The sequence below is a fragment of the Crassostrea angulata genome, chromosome 5, assembly GCF_025612915.1.
Source record: "Crassostrea angulata isolate pt1a10 chromosome 5, ASM2561291v2, whole genome shotgun sequence".
Lineage (NCBI taxonomy): Eukaryota > Metazoa > Mollusca > Bivalvia > Ostreida > Ostreidae > Magallana > Magallana angulata.
The window spans coordinates 40,897,656-40,915,295 of record NC_069115.1 but is presented as its reverse complement, the minus strand read 5'-3'; the positions used below and the strand labels follow the sequence as shown (position 1 = coordinate 40,915,295).

Genomic DNA, 17,640 nt, shown 5'->3' with positions numbered 1-17,640 from the left:
TCGGCCTTTTCTCAGTGCGGTCCGTCGTTTCGGCCTGAGAAAAAAAACCCAGTATTATTTTAATAAATGAGTCCAATACAATTATTTCTGTTTTTTTGATGGAATTTTTCCTATAATCGTCATCGAAATTAATTTCCTATATATTACCATATGTACATGTAATATAAAACATTAAGTAATACATCAAATGAAATAGAAGTTTCTAAGTACTATAAATTTAAATAATCGAAAACCAGAAAACAGAATTCATTGTCCAGAATAATACGCTTTTTTGTCACTGGCATTATAATTTTGTGATATTTACCTCATCAAAATGTACCGTAATTAAACGTGTAGAATTTTTACCACGAAAAATTGAAAGAATCTTCTTATCGAGAGAATGCTTTGGAAACTTGAAACATACAGGATGATTAATTAATTAATCAATTAGATACAAGTTTATCCTTCTAGTTTCAAATCGGGATGCAGAAATTTTAGGTAGGGATAATTATAGCAAGTTGTTAAAAATATTTCAACTTAGTTTAGTACTTTGCACCATTATTTGTATATTCATACATTGTAATATTCTCCATTAGTTGATTACAACTTATTATTAGACTTTTGACCAAAGTGTCTTACTAATCCAAGGAAAAGTCTACGAGGAAATCTTTTTGTACTGAACATTTTATATTCACCATGTAGTGTTCTAACGCAGATTTTTTAGAGTCGAATTGACTTCCTGCATAGTGGTTATTTCTAAACAGCTCAAAGGGGTGACCAATCACAGACAACTGGGTTTTCACTCAGGGTATTACAGTTCTTTACCCCAAGGGCACATGATATGTACGAGACATTCACAATAAGTAAGTGAAAAGCGAACGAGTATACAACATTGGCTTTGATAGGACCACAAAGGTGTTAGAAATAAAGTGGAAACGATTCTGCAGGTTTTTTTTTCTCATAAGTTCTAGAAACCCTGTCTTCACTCAGAAACAAATTCTGCAAGATGTTGCTTAGCAAAAAGAATTTAAATTCCAACATTAAATTCAAATAAACGCTTTTTTTAAGATTTTGTAAAAAATACTAATAATTAAAAAGTTATTCAATAGGCAAAACAAAAAAGTTTGAATTCCTGTGAGTGTCAGTACAAACAAATATATGTATAGCTATTCACAGAGCAAAACAGTATAAGGCAAACAAACCGAAAGTTAATTGCGGTATTCTTAATGTTCAATGTTAAAAAAAACATCGATTACATTTATCAAATAAATTATATCTAGCATACCCAGTTGATTTGAATGTTCTCCATGAGTCCGGAGGATAGATCTAGTCAGTAAGGCAAATTCATGAACTGTATATTATCAGATCGAATATTTCGTGTGTCAAGGTGACATGCGGTAAAATACGTCCTTGCAGAGATTGAACCAAAACTAATGAAATAAGTTCCATGTTTTGTATCTACTACGGTAGATTTATTAAACTCGCTAGTGTTTATTTAGTAACAAAGACACATAAAAGCAAATCAATTATTTGAAATTGTATACAAGGGTTAGAAAAATGCATACTTTTATGGTATAATTTATCAAACGACAAAATCAACTACCTATAATTTGTTTTTTAATCAATTAATTTTGAAATACATAGTTGTTATAACTGAATTTATAAAACCAACACAATAGTATTATCAAATATGGTTAAAGAAAATGCATAGGTAATATCAACAATAACATCATTTTTTCGCAATTTCAGGGGGGGGGGGTTATTTTAAAATAATGATATTTAGGTGGAATAAATAGATTTCTTCTGGGTTTTTTTTTTTTTTTGGTTCTGGCATACCAGGATGGTTTTTCTTTCTGTTTTACAAGTATGAGGATTGAGAAAGTCGAAAACCAAAGGCGAGTTTTGTTTTTGTCTGTTAACCTACGGTTTTTTTCTGTAATGTTCATACCTTCAAGCTGCCGCCAAAAAAGAAAAAGAAATCTCCCGTTTCTTGGACATCTCTATCGATCCCAGCAATATTAAAGAAAATTTGAAGCACATTTCTCCTTTTAATCTAATCAATGCCAACATTTACCCGGGTTTATACGAAACTTTGATCTATGATTAAATTGATATTTTAGAGTTTAATCATGGTCGGGTGGAAGTAAAGTCCTAACAATTTGAATATCCATTGAGAGGCACAGTTTAGTAGAGAGATGCAGGTTGTTGCCAGCCAGCAACCTTTGTAAGTGGCGATTTTGTTTCACGGCATCATGCATCCTCCGTAGTAAGGAGAGGATAAGTACATGTAACATCAGTGGTAGGTACATGTTCACTATAGTTGTGGTTTTTCTTACCTTTATTCATCATTCTGTATTTAATAGCAATTGCCTTTTTTCTATTTCATAATCTAATTTGATTGAGTAATATATAATGATTTTGATGACATAATACATTTTTGACATGTTTTATTCTATTTAAGAAATGTTAAAGGTACGTACCGAATTGTGAACTAATAAAAATTTTACCCAACTGATGCATTGTCAAAAATATGACTACGTCATTATGACAATGTTTTATGAAACGATGAATAAACCATTCTAACCCAATACATTTCAAATTCAAGTTACAAAGTTTACATTTTTTTTAAACAAATTGAATTCAAATTTGTTTCAAATTTCAACACGTTGTAGTGATAGTAGCCTAAAAAAACCAAGGCAGAAATGCATGCAGGCATTATTTGAAACTGTAGTTCGATGAAGTGAATAGCGATGTTTTTGTTCAAAACTTTTTTGATAAGCTGAAATGAAAATTTCGAATTCTATGGTGATACACATCTTGCTTACCAAATGTGTTCGGTTCCTTTCTTCTTGCTTTTTACTGACAGAGAAATGGACGTAAAGCCTTTAAATTGCTTTCCAATATGAAAACAACTTATTCACCTCCCGAATGTGTTCGGAATGTTTCTTTAATCGTTGCTAAGTATGTAATGAATCCAGAAGTGCTCGAATGGAAGTTTACGAGACTTCCCCGCGATTTGTTTAGTTTCTGTGAAATTTTTAGCGGAAGTATAAGTGTTCGGATAATATTCTCAAAACACATAAGTACTGGTCGTTTTTTATATCATATCATACCTTGATTTATGTTAAAACACGAAAATCTTTTTAGATGTATGTCTTATTTCATCATCTAACACTTATTTAAATTAAATGATGATATTCAACACAGATTTATCATTAGTGTTCAACCACCCTCCACGTGGTTGAAAATATAAACATTTTGTTGCATAATAAAATCCTAGCCAGTTATGATAATTGTGGTGTGCAATATCATGCTTTAAAAAAAAAGGGTGTCTGTTTTGCATAAAAACCTAGTACATCGAGCAATTTCAATGAACATTCTGTATAAAATAGTAAAGTCGTTGTTCCACTATTAGTTCTATTACTAGGTCAGGCGCGGATCGAAAATTAATTCCTTAGGGGCGATCGCTACTAAGCATGTTCATTGCTGCAACAGCAGATAAAACCGTTTTTTTCTATAGTCACTTTTATTTCTAGAACTCATTTTATCCACCAATTAATGAAGATAAAGATTAAAATCAATAAACGTCTTGATTTTATATTTGATTGATTACTAGTACCTATATTCTATGAAATAGACTCTAAACACGAGACACGATTTTTACTGCAAAACTGAAAGGGTCAAATAAAACCACGTAGTCTAAAATTTAAATGACAATAACATTCGCAGGGGAGTTATTAAGTGAGACATTCAAACTCTTTTTGTTTGTTGGGGTTATTTTTTAAAAAGCTCTATAGAGATAGTTTTTAAATATATATAGTTTGCAGATATGACCAGAATGTGTTTTGTTTCCTTTGTGCGATGAAAATAAAATAAAATGCATACATATAATTTTTGTTTTTTTGTAAATGATCAAATCTATTACATTAGATTAGTAGCTGATATAACTATAGTACAAAAGCTGATCATTGGCAATATTTATTACGGGTAAATCTGTTTTCTACTAATCGTATAACTGTGAGCATAAGAAGAAATGAGAATTGAACCAGATGATCATATATGTTTGATAGCGTGAAGAACTAAATCTATCTTTATTCATACTACTGTGGTTTCATTAAATTTCGTGGGTAACAATTTTCGTGGATTTTCTGAAAACCACAGTTTCAAGGATTCGTAATTTCGTGGCCAATGATCCAATCAATACAAATTGATAGTTAAAAATGAACTTCAATGAACATTTAATTTCGTGGATCAGCTTAACAACGAAATCCACGAAAATTGGTATTCAACGAATATTGATGAAACCACAGTAGTATTCAAATGTAAACTTAACCCTCATTTGAGTTAAAAGAATTGTGTCGTTGTTATATCTTTTTACATTAACCAAAAAAAATGTAGTAATTGATTGTGCATAATCTTGCCATGAATTATATCGCAAAAGAAAGAAGCCTTAGAAATGTAAACCAAAACAAAATGCGAAACTAAATCAATTATTAACATTGAATATACAATTATAGAAATCAAAAATACACCATGAGAGTCGTCTCAATTCAGATAAAAACATACTGGGAAGATAATACTTGCGCTACTTTATTTTGAAGAATACTCCATTGTGCTTTGCTGCTTTGGTTCAGATAAAATTGTAAAATACATAATTTTATTACATATTTCAAAAAACAGAATGTTCCTATATTAGAGTGTTCCATACAACTTTTGATAGGCCTGATAATACATGTAAATCCTTCGATTTATTTAACTCTTAATTTTTTTAAAATATTTGAGTGACTATAGCACCTTTCCATGTTGCAGATACATGTACAGACCCTGAAACGTGCTACTACACCAGTTGCACAGTTCGGTTTGTTACGCTTTTTGAACGGTGCGGTTCGCTTTGTGAACGGTACGGTTCGTTTTGTGAACGGTACGATTCGCAGACAGTTCTTTTGTTTTTTAGAAATTAAGAAAAGCCACGAAACTAACAAAGAAGAAGTAAGATATATTCAGACTATACACACGACATGTTGTAAAGAGTTACCAAACAAGTGTCCGTGGAAAGGTGTGAATACCGGCACCTCGTGCACACCTGTTTAAGCGTCTAAATATACAGAGTTATTTGTAAAGTACAATAACTGCCAAAAAACAAAATAAGACAATTACACCTGTTGTGTATAGAACCCAAGATGAAAGACGCTGTTGTGTTTCTGATCATCTGTACACATATATCGCACGAGTGATTTTTGTTCATATGAAATCACGTCGCTATTACCAGCTACGCGGGAAATAAAGTTAAAAGTTATTCTATGGAATGTACTTTTTTCCGTTCAATTTTTGCATTTAATTTACTAAGAGTTTGTACATGTATTTATTTATAATATATCAAATAAGAGTTATTTTTTGTTTATTTATTGCTTCATAAATAGCTGAAGTACAAATAACTCGAGTCATCGGTAATATGTGGTTGTCATTTACTGCAGCACATCCACGCGTATTTAAAAACATGATCTGAAATGTTTTCTTTTCTCATTTTTTATTGGTTTAAAGTTTATCTTTAGATTAATTAACAAATCTAAAGGTGTTCTATCAAAAGGGTTTTTCCGATAACAGAAAATAAGACGTTAAGGCAAGCTCCCGACATTTTAATCGGATTGTCAGTTACAAGATCACGTCTGTTTAGGAAAAAAAACACATGACTTAAATTGATTTGAATTTTGATAATATATCAATTGATTAATAAATATATTTGGTAAATTAATATGAATTTATCTAAGAACAAATACATTAAAAGGAACCAATTTACGATTTCAGATCACAAAAAATTTAACTTCACGTTGAAAACACTGATGATTTTCTGGGTCCGGGTAACTTAAGTGGGCATTCTTATTTTTTTAATTTGAAAAGGATATAAAACTATATAATATCATATTTCAACCTTTGTTTAGCCATAATGTGTTTATTTCTAAACATACGCTATTTGTTTAACGTCTCAGGTAATGATCTCTTTCTCTCTCTCTCTCTCTCTCTCGCTCTCTCTCTCTCTCTCCCGAGAATCACTAATTTAAAGCTATGTAGGGCCCAGTATGTACCAAATGTTTCAAACATTTCATAAAAATAATCAAAATAGTATTACCACGAATTGTGTGAACATTAACTGTTTACAGTGTTTAAGAAATTGGCGATGTAAGTTTTGTCGAAAACCTAAAGAAGTGATTACGGTCTTAGAAAGGAAATTATATTAAAATATGTTGTAACTGTTTTTATAAGAATAACAGTTTTAAATCTTAGTATGTCTTTTCTAATCCCGTATAAAAAAATCTAGCAAAATATTGAACTTAACTGGTTAGCGAAAATCTCCGTCCGTATTAGGTCAAAAAATCGTATATGGAAGTTGCACGCTTATTGCACGGTACGGTACGCTTTTTTGTCCGTCTGGAGGAGGGTCTTGCATAAATTATCTTGCACGCTTTTCGCACGGTACGGTTCGCTTTGTGAACGGTACGGTTCGCTTTGTGAACGGTACGGTTCGCTTCGTGAACGGTACGGTTCGTTTTGTGAACGGTACGGTACGCTTTTTGAACGGTTCGTTTCTTGCACGGAACGGTACGGTTTGTTTTAGAGGTGTGTGTGTGTGTGTGTGTGTGTGTGTGTGTGTGTGTGTGTGTGTGTGTGTGTGTGTGTGTGTGTGTGTGTGTGTGTGTGTGTGTTGTAAGCACCTGAATACCACTACACGAGTATGAATACACACGTTTTATCCCACTACATTTTTTCTTCCCACTACATGCACCCGTGTAGTGGGAAGTAAAATCGTTCGGAAACGTTATTTCTCATCGTACTTGATTCAAAAAATATAAAATCGTACTATGTTTGGGTTTCCGGTGTGTATGTGAATTTTTTGACACGCATTGTGGAGTCCATAAGAGTACTTTACACACTTTCCTCCATTGGATATAAATAGCGCATGCGCAATCGGAACTTCCTACTCGAAGATGGAAATAATTGTTTACAGTAAGTATCATTTTTTCTTCGATATCTAGGGAATTATATCATTCTATTCTAATAGATAAATCTGGTAAACGACTATAACAAGGTCAGGCATTGTCTTTCCTGTTAAGTTTTTCACTGATAAGAGAACACGAGATCTAATTTTGACATCATGCGAATGCCATATTCATAATCAAAGAAGGGATCGTAACTTATTTAGAATTAAAATGTGTCTATTTTATTTCAAGATTTATTTAATTATGGAACAGATTATTACTTATATTTTAAGGGATATATCAGTACCTTCTTAGTGGGCGAAATTCGGCCCCATTCCTAATCAGAAATATGTGATATTTCCTCAATTTAGCGGTATTTTTTCCCAACTGGTTAACACTGAGTCTATATTTAATTCTTTTAAATAAATAATATGTATTAAAAGCAAAATATGTGATCTTTTAACCTCAATCAGCATAGCTTTTATCATAATACCTGTTTAAAAACATTCTGTAAACATTGCCAACTTTTAATCCTAATTTCCTCTATCTTTCTAAAAATCATAATGCTGTGTTCTGTGGAATCGTTATGCTGTTTCCACATACATGTACTTGATTGATATACCTTTTCAATTGTACAATTTCATTAAAAATACGGATGAATTACGTTACATAATTATATTAATACAAACATATTAGGAAAAGTTACTTTAAAACAGTGATTTAGCAGGAAATATTGATTTTTATCATTAAAATGAAAAGTATGAGTTTTCTCATGGGGTTAAATTTCAAAATAAATGATATTTACTTAAGCTAATGGTGATTATTTCTTAATATTAGTACGATCTGAGATAAATTTGGGTACAGATAATGATCCAAAAAGATTTAGAGGGTTTCCAAAGTGATTAAGTGTACAGATTGATTTTAGAACGTTAAAATGAAAAGTACAGGTTTCCTCATTGGGGTCTAAGTTCAATAGGAAAGGATTTTTACTTAAACTATTGATGATTATTTCTTAACATTAGTGTAGTTTAGGATAAATTAGGGTACAAATATTGATTCAAAAAGATTTAGATGGTTTCCTAAGTGAATATGTATACTGAATTCATAATGTTTAAATTAAAACTATGGGTTTCTTCATGGGAGTTTAAGTTCAATAAAAAGGGATTTTTACTTAAACTAATGGTGATTATTTCTTAGTATTAGTGTAATTTAAGATAAATTAGGGTACAGATATTGATTTAAAAATTTAGGGGGGGGGGTTCCTAAATAAATACTATACTGATTTTAGAACGTTAAAATGAAAATTAAGGGTTTCCTTATGGAAGTCTAAGTTCAATAGGAAAGGATTTTTACTTAAACTAAAGATGATTAGTTCATAGTATTAGTGTAATTTAGGATAAATTAGGGTACAAATATTGATTGAAAAAGATTTAGGGGGTGTCCTAAGTGATCAAGTATACTGATTTTATAACGTTAAAATGATAATTATGGGTTTCCTCATTGGAGTCTAAATTTAACAGAAAAGGATTTAACTTACACTAATGGTGATTATTTCTTAGTATTAGTGTAATTTAGGATAAATTAGGGTACAAATATTGATTGAAAAAGATTTATAAGGGTTTCCTAAGTGATTTAGTATACTGATTTAAGAGCATTAAAATGAAAAATATAAGTTTCCTCATGGGGGTCTAAGTTCAATAGGATAGGATTTTTACTTAAACTAATGATGAATATTTCCTAGTTTTAGTGTAGTTTAGGATAAATTAGGGTACAACTATTGATTGAAAAAGATTTAGACTGTTTCCTAAGTGAATAACAATACTGAATTCATAACGTTTAAATCAAAATTATGGGTTTCTTCATGGGAGTCTAAGTTCAATAGGAAAGGATTTTTACTTAAACTAATGGTGATTATTTCTGAGTATTAGTGTAATTTAAGATAAATTAGGATACAAATATTGATTTAAAAAATTTAGGGGGGGTTTCCTAAATAAATACTATACTGATTTTAGAACGTTAAAATGAAAATTAAGGGTTTCCTTATGGAAGAATAAGTTCAATAGGAGAGGATTTTTACTTAAACTAATGATGATTAATTCATAGTATTAGTGTAATTTAGGATAAATTAGGGCACAAACATTGATTGAAAAAGATTTAGAGGGTGTCCTAAGTGATCAAGTATACTGATTTTATAACGTTAAAATGAAAATTATGGGTTTCCTCATGGGAGTCTAAATTTAACAGAAAAGGATTAAACTTACACTAATGGTGATTATTTCTTAGTATTAGTGTAATTTAGAATAAATTAAGGTACAAATATTGATTGAAAAAGATTTAAGGGGTTTCCTAAGTGATTTAGTATACTGATTTAAGAGCGTTAAAATGAAAAATATAAGTTTCCTCATCAGGGTCTAAGTTCAATAGGAGAGGATTTTTACTTAAACTAATGATGAATATTTCCTAGTTTTAGTGTAATTTAGGATAAATTAGGGTACAAATATTGATTGAAAAAGATTTAGGGGGTGTCCTAAGTGATCAAGTATACTGATTTTATAACGTTAAAATGAAAATTATTGGTTTCCTCATGGGAGTCTAAATTTAACAGAAAAGGATTTAACTTACACTAATGGTGATTATTTCTTAGTATTAGTGTAATTTAGGATAAATTAGGGTACAAATATTGATTGAAAAAGATTTAAGGGGTTTCCTAAGTGATTTAGTATACTGATTTAAGAGCGTTAAAATGAAAAATATAAGTTTCCTCATCAGGGTCTAAGTTCAATAGGAGAGGATTTTTACTTAAACTAATGATGAATATTTCCTAGTTTTAGTGTAATTTAGGATAAATTAGGGTACAAATATTGATTGAAAAAGATTTAGGGGGTGTCCTAAGTGATCAAGTATACTGATTTTATAACGTTAAAATGAAAATTATTGGTTTCCTCATGGGAGTCTAAATTTAACAGAAAAGGATTTAACTTACACTAATGGTGATTATTTCTTAGTATTAGTGTAATTTAGGATAAATTAGGGTACAAATATTGATTGAAAAAGATTTAAGGGGTTTCCTAAGTGATTTAGTATACTGATTTAAGAGCGTTAAAATGAAAAATATAAGTTTCCTCATCAGGGTCTAAGTTCAATAGGAGAGGATTTTTACTTAAACTAATGATGATTATTTCTTAACATTAGTGTAGTTTAGGATAAATTAGGATACAAATATTGATTGAAAAAGATTTAGGGGGTGTCCTAAGTGATCAAGTATACTGATTTAAGAGCGTTAAAATGAAAAGTATGAGTTTCCTCATTGGGGTCTAAGTTCAATAGGAAAGGATTTTTACTTAAACTATTGATGATTATTTCTTAACATTAGTGTAGTTTAGGATAAATTAGGGTACAAATATTGACTGAAAAAAAATTTAAGGGGTTTCCTAAGTGAAAACATACTGATTTTAGAACGTTAAAATAAAAAGTATATGGTTTTCCTCATGGGGGTCTAAGTTCAATAGGAATGAACTTTTACTTAAACTAATGGTGATTATTTCTAAGTGTTAATGTAGTTTAGGATAAATTAGGGTACAAATATTGATTGAAAAAGAATTAAGGGTTTTCTTAGTGATTAAGTATACTGATTTTATAACATTAAAATGAAAAGTATGAGTTTCCTCATGGGAGTCCAAGTTCAACAGGAATGGATTTTGACTTAAACCAATGGTTATTTTTTCTTAGTGTTTATGTAATAAAGTATAAAATAGGGAATAAATATTGACTGAAAAATATTTAGGGGGTTTCCGAAGTGAATAAGTATACTGATTTTAGAACGTTGAATGAAAATTATGGGTTTCCTCATGGGAGTCTAAATTTAACAGGAAAGGATTTTACCTAAACTAGTGGTGATAATTTTTTAGTATTAGTGTAATTAAAGATAAATTAGGGTACAAATATTGATTGGAAAAGATTTAAGGGGTTTCCTATGTGATTAAGTATACTGAGTTTAGAACGTTCAAATGAAAAGTGTGGGTTTCTTCATGGGGGTCTAAGTTCAACAGGAAAGGATTTTTACTTACACTAATGGTTATTTTTTCTTAGTATTAGTGTAAATTAGGATTAATTAGGGTACAAATATTGATTGAAAATGATTTAAGGGGTTTACTGATTTTATAACGTTAAAATGAAAAGAATGATTTTCCTAATGGGTGTGTAAGTTCAATAGGAAAGGATTTTTACTTAAACTAATGGTAATTATTACATAGTATTTGTGTAATTTAGGATAAATAAGGGTACAAATATTGATTTAAATAAATTTAGGGAGTTTCCTTAGTGATCAAGTATACTGAATTTGTAGCATTAAAATTAAAAGTATAAATTTACTCATGGGTTTCTAAGTTCAACAGGAAAGGATTTTTACTTAAACTAATGGTGAATATTTCATAGTGTTAATGTAATTTAAGACAAATCAGGGTAAAAGTAAAGATCCAAGAATATTTATGAGGTTTTTGGAGTGAATAAGTAATCTGAATTTTTAACGTTGAAATGAAAAGCATGGGTGTCCTCATGGAGGTCTATTTAGTTCAATAGGAAAGGATTTTTATTTAAACTATAATGGTGATATAGGTTGTTTTTTTTAATAATCAATTACATGTACATAATGTATACTGATTTTTTCAAGTTAAAAGCATAAGATATTGGTTTCCTCATGGGGGTCCAATACTTTACAAAAGGATTATTTTATATACTCACGGTGATTATTTCGTTGCATAAATGAACTCAACATGTAACCAATATTATTCTTCTTTTTAACATTTCTTTTAGAGACTCAAAACCAAAAATTGTGTTTGCAAATAGTGACTGATGTGCCTTATGATGTAGATGTTGGATATTGTGCTTTTCCAGGTAATGAACAATTTTTTTCTTACTGTAAACAAACACATGCTTAAGGGAAAAAAAGAAAGAGGGATATATAAGAGAAAGAAGCTTTATTTGTACTTAAGTGTCTATGAGTAATACTTTTACATTTGATCTGAGTGAGCTGAATTAAATTCTTTATATAATTATATATTGCTGTATACAATATATATGATTATTAAGAAATTAAGAATGAACAATTAATTTGAATGATACTATGCATATCTGAAATTTTTGTACATTTTCTTTTAAGAGAAATGGCCCAAAATGGAAAGCATCTGCAGACAATGACTGATATGTTTTTTGATGCAGATGTTTAAAATGATGCTTTTGAAGGTATCAGTATAATTTTTGTTACTTATTGTAAACAACTAACTATTACAAATAATAACAGAAAAAAATTGAAATGCTATGTGTGTGTGTGCGTGTGAGAGAGAGAAAGAGAGAGAGAGAGAGAGAGAGAGAATTAGATTGAAGGGTAGAAATAGTGAGATGACTTAATACAACTAATTTGTATAAATGAAGTAATTTTTCTATTTAGAAATTTTACCTGAATGTCACTACATGCGTGTAAATAACTAAATGTGATGTCAATTTGAAAGAGAGAGAGAAGTCAATAGACACTAAGTTTGATTTAAAGGAATTAGATTGGAAGGGAGAGAGGAAGAGAGAGAGAGAGAGGAATTATTGAAAAAAAAAATGAAGCATTTTTGCTATTTGGATATAATACATGAATGTCACTACATATGTGTAAATAACTAAATGTAATGTCTATTTGAAAAAAAGTCAGAAAACTTGATAGAAAATAAGAAACAAAGGAATTAGATTGGAAGGGAGAGAGGAAGTGAGAGGACTTATTAAAACTTTTTGTTTTAAGTGAAGCAATTTTTTTCTATGGAGATACTTTACCTGAATGTCACTACAAGTGTGTAAATAACTAAATGTTATGTCAATTTGAAAAAGAGAGACAGATAACTTAATAGAAATTATGAAAAAAGAAATCGGATTGGAAGGGAGAGAAGATGATAGAGGACATGTTTTTTGGTTCAAATGAAGCAATTTTTTCTTTAAAAATGTTTGCCTGAATGTCACCACATGAGTGTAAATAACTAAATGTGGTGTTCATTTGAGAGAGAGAGAGAGGGAGAGAGAGAGAGAGAGAGAGAAGTTGATAGGAAATAAAAGTTGAAGAAATTAGAGTACAGGGATTAAGATAGGAAGTGAGATGACAAATTTCAACTTTTTGTATAAATAAAGTAATTTTTCTATTTAGATACTTTACCTGAATGTCACAACATGCATGTAAATAACTTAATGTGATGTCAATTTGAGAGAGAGAGAGAGAGAGAGAGAGAGAGAGAGAGAGAGAGGAGAGTTAGAGAGAGAGAGAGAAAAGTTGATAGAAACTAAGCTTGATTTAAAGGAATTAGATCAAAAGGGAGAGAGGAAGGGAGAAGAATTATTAACATTTTGTTAAAATAAAGCATTTTTTATTCAATTTAGATATTTTACCTAAATGTCACTACATGTGTGTAAATAAGTAAATGTGAAGGGTATTTAAAAAAGTCAGAGAAATAGATAAAAATTTAGAGATAGAAGAATTAGATCAGAAGAGAGAGAGAAAGTGAGAGGACGTATTACAACTTTTTGTTTAAGTGAAGCACTTTCTTTCGATGGAGATACTTTACCTGAATGTCACTACATGTGTGTTAATAACTAAATGGAATGGCAATTTGAAAGAGAGAGAGAGAGAGAGAGAGAGAGAGAGAGAGAGAGAGAGAGAGACACAAAATAAGAGAGAAAGAAATCAGTTCGGTAGAGAGAGAGAGAGAGATAGATAGAGGATGTATTAAAACTTTTTATTCAAATGAAGCAATTTTTTTCATTTGACATTTTTAGCCTGAATGTCACTACATGAGTGTAAATTACTAAATGTGATGTTAATATGAGAGAGAGAGAGAGACAGAGAGAGAGAGAGAGAGAGAAAGAGAGAATGAGAGAGATGTCAATAAGAAAAATAAGATAAAAAAGTCAGAGTGGAGGGAGAAAGGAAGTGAGATGACTTAATGCAACTTTTTTGTATAAATGAAGTAATTTTTCTACTTAGCTACTTTACCTGAATGTCACTACACACGTGTAAATAACTAAATGTGATGTCAATTTGAAAGAGAGAGAGAGGTTGATAGACACTAAGTTAGATTTAAAGGAATTAGATCAAAAGGGAGAGAGGAAGGGAGAGGATTTATTAACATTTTGTTTAAATAAAGCATGTTTTTCAATTTAGATATTTGACCTGAATGTCACTACATGTGTGTAAATAACTAAATGTGATGTCTTTTTGAAAAAAGTCAGAGAAATAGATATAAATTTAGAGATAAAGGAATTAGATCGAAAGGGAGAGAGGAAGTGAGAGGACTTATTACAACTTTTTCTTCAAAGGAGGTAATTTTTTATTGTAAATTGAGATACTTTTACTGAATGTCAGTACATGTGTGTTTATAACTAAATGTAATGTCAATTGGAAAATAGAGAGAGAATTTAATAGAAAATAAGAGAGAAAGAAATCAGTTCGGTAGAGAAAGAGAAAGATAGAGGAAGTATTAAAACTTTTTGTTCAAATGAAGCAATTTTTTCTTTTGAATTTTTTTGCCTGAATATCACTACATGAGTGTAAATTACTAAATGTGATGTTAATATGAGAGAGAGAGAGAGAGAGAGAGAAAGAGAGAGAGAGAGAGAGAGAGAGAGAGAGGGGAAATATAAGATAAAGAAATCAGAGTGGAGGAAAGATAGTAAGTGAGGCTTAATACAACTGTTTTGTATAAATGAAGTAATTTTTCTATTTAGATACTTTACCTGAATGTCACTACACGCGTGTAAATAACTAAATGTGATGTCAATTTGAGAGAGAGAGAGAGAGAGACTAAGTTAGATTTAAAGGAATTATATCAAAAGGGAGAGAGGAAGAGAGATGAATTATTAACATTTTGTTTAAGTAAAACATGTTTTTCAATTTAGATATTTGATCTGAATGTCACTACATGGGTGTAAATAACGAAATGTGATGTCTGTTTGAAAAAGTCAGAGAAATTGATAGAAATTAAGAGATAAAATAATTAGATTGAAAGGGAGAGAGGAAGTGGGAGGCCTTTTTACAGCTTTTTCTTCAAAGGAGGTAATTTCTTTTTTATTTATTGAGATACTTTACCTGAATTTCACTATGTGTGTGTAAATAATAAAAAAAGTAATGTTCATTTAAAAGAGAGAAAGAAGTTGATAGAAAATAAGTTATTATTTTGTTTAAATCAAGGGATTTTTGTTCTATTGAGATACTTTACCTGAATGTCACAACATGTGTGTAAATAACTAAATGTGATGGCAATTAGAGAGAGAGAGAGAGAGAGAGAGAGAGAGAGAGAGAGAGAGAGAGTCAATGAAATTGAAACAAAGTTAGAGACAAAGACAGTTTGCAGAAGGTAGAGAGGGAGTGAGAGGACTTATAAAAGAAATGTGTTCAAATGAGAGAGAGAGAGAGAGAGAGAGAGAGAGAGAGATCATGTAGAACATAACAACAGCAGCAATATTTGAACACTTTTATAAAGGTCAATTATACATTTCTAAAAACTTCCTTGTATAACAAAACATAACCTTTTTTTATAAAGAGTAAAACAAAGTAAACAAAATAATGTTTTTTTATGTTTATTGTTGTCTTATGCTTTCAGGAAAAATATCCAAGGTAAATGAGGTTTCCTGAGAAAAGTGTTTGTCTCACATGGAAAAGCCATTGTCTAAGATTATACATATTAAGGTAAATGTATAAATTAAATGTTATTTCTTAAAAAGAAATAAGCATGAGAGAGAGAGTCAGAGAGAGAGAGAGAGAGAGAGAGAGAGAGAGAGAGGGAGGGAGAGGGAGAGAGAGAGAGAAATAAATAAAGAGAGATGAAGAGAGAGGGGGGAAATAAAAAAAAGAGAAAGAGAATACAGAGAAAACTGCTTTTAGTTTTCATCAATATGAAGTTAATTTATCATTGATACACTCTTCCTGAATGTCACTAGATGTGTGTAAAAAAGGGATAACAGCATGAAACTGAGATAAGGCATTAAAAAAAATTGAGAGATAGGGAAAAGTTAAAATAGATAGAGAGGGAGATAGTGTGTGAATTTAAAGTGTAAAGTGAATTTTTAACTTAATGCCTCAACATGTGTTTTTCATTGATAGTTATGAGAGAGAGAGAGAGAGAGAGAGAGAGAGAGAGAGAGAGAGAGACAGAGACAGAGACAGAGATACAGAGAGAGAGAGTGAGTAGTGATACCTTTTAGTATTGCATAAAATCTGAAAAAAAGTACATTTAAAAGTCTTGCTTTACAGAGATGAAACACATTCTCAGAATTTATATTTTGACAAGTATTTTTGTGTTGCAGCACCAGTGTTCAGACAAAGGTTTACTTCCTAGATAGACGATTGAGGACCAATAGTGTCAACGGAAAAAATCTACGCCATGAATATTGCTTTAATCAATACTGGTTTAGAAATGATAATGAAACTCTGGTACATTTTTTATTGATCGTGTGGTTTTCATGTATTCTCCCAAAAATGAAGATATGAGAGAATTAATACACTTTTTACGTGTACATGTACGTGTAAATTCAGTAGCATTGAAAGTTGGGTTATACAATGTACATATTTTGCTGTTTTAATGTTCCTAAACGATCATATTGCCTTGTTCATATTAATATTTAAATGTTTTAGTAATACTCAATAAAATGTCAGAGTCTAATGTAATGTCTTAATTACTTTCATAATCATTGATATTCATTTTTATTTAATGTATCAATACATGCGCGGATCCAAAAAGAATTTCAGGGGGGTCGGACGGTTATTTGAGTTTGTCGGGGGGGGGGGGAGGGTCCGAGGCATATTTTTGGTAATTTTATAATGTAATTTAAAGAAATTTTAATTTTGCAAGGGGGGGGGGGTTCAGACCCCCCTGACCTCCCTCTAGATCCTAGCATGAAATAAGCTTAGCTAATGCATGATCTTGTTTTTGTATATGCCTTGCAATATTATGTAGAAATAATCAATGTGATTGAGCATTTTGGTGTGAATAATTGCATGAATTTTTATATCATAATCTATAATTTCACCATTAAAACTAGTGCTCTACTCAGAAGTTGTGCCGTCATTCTGTCTTTAAATAACCATACAGCTTTGGCTGAAAATGAAAGATGATGGATGCTTGTATATGCGTGTGCTATACATGTACATGTAGGTAGAAGGGGCCTGTGATAGTTTTTCTCTTTCAATAACTAAACTGCCACGGTCCATTAGTTGTTCTAATAACAACATTCGGTTTTAGCTATTCAAAAATCAAAAAAATAATTGAAAACAAATAATTGGGTTTATTTAAAGATTTATAGGTTTGTTACATGCACTTTGAAATATTTCGCACTTTGAAAAAAATTCAAAGTGTGTTACTAGTAATTTTGGAACCAGTTAAACGCGCTTTTATTTTTTTTTTCAAAGTGCGTTGATATCGTCGATATTATAAAAAACTGTTCAGGATTTGGTCCAAATAATTGATACTTTTATTGACATACAATAACTGATTGTTTTAACCTTGGTTTGATATTGTTTAGCTCAATGGGATATATTTAAAAAAAAAAGAATCCAATGCATTCTCAGCTTACTTTATAAACAGTTTCTCGATTATAATTTTTTTCTCATAAGCTTACGTAGTCTGACAATTTACACAAGAACAAATCAGGAGTTTGAAATTAT

General features: G+C 30.5%; 1 long non-coding RNA gene across 2 annotated transcripts; it reads left to right on the top strand.

The window, feature by feature from the left end:
* The first annotated feature begins 6,691 nt into the window (after positions 1-6,691).
* On the top strand, positions 6,692-16,639 carry LOC128182790 (uncharacterized). 2 transcript variants are annotated; one of them, XR_008243470.1, is made up of 5 exons: positions 6,692-6,981; positions 11,799-11,846; positions 12,112-12,194; positions 15,581-15,666; positions 16,284-16,639. It is a non-coding gene; the product is annotated as an uncharacterized LOC128182790 (long non-coding RNA). The 2 variants fall into 2 exon arrangements; XR_008243471.1 differs by having other exon boundaries at positions 11,766-11,846.
* Positions 16,640-17,640: the final 1,001 nt, after the last annotated feature.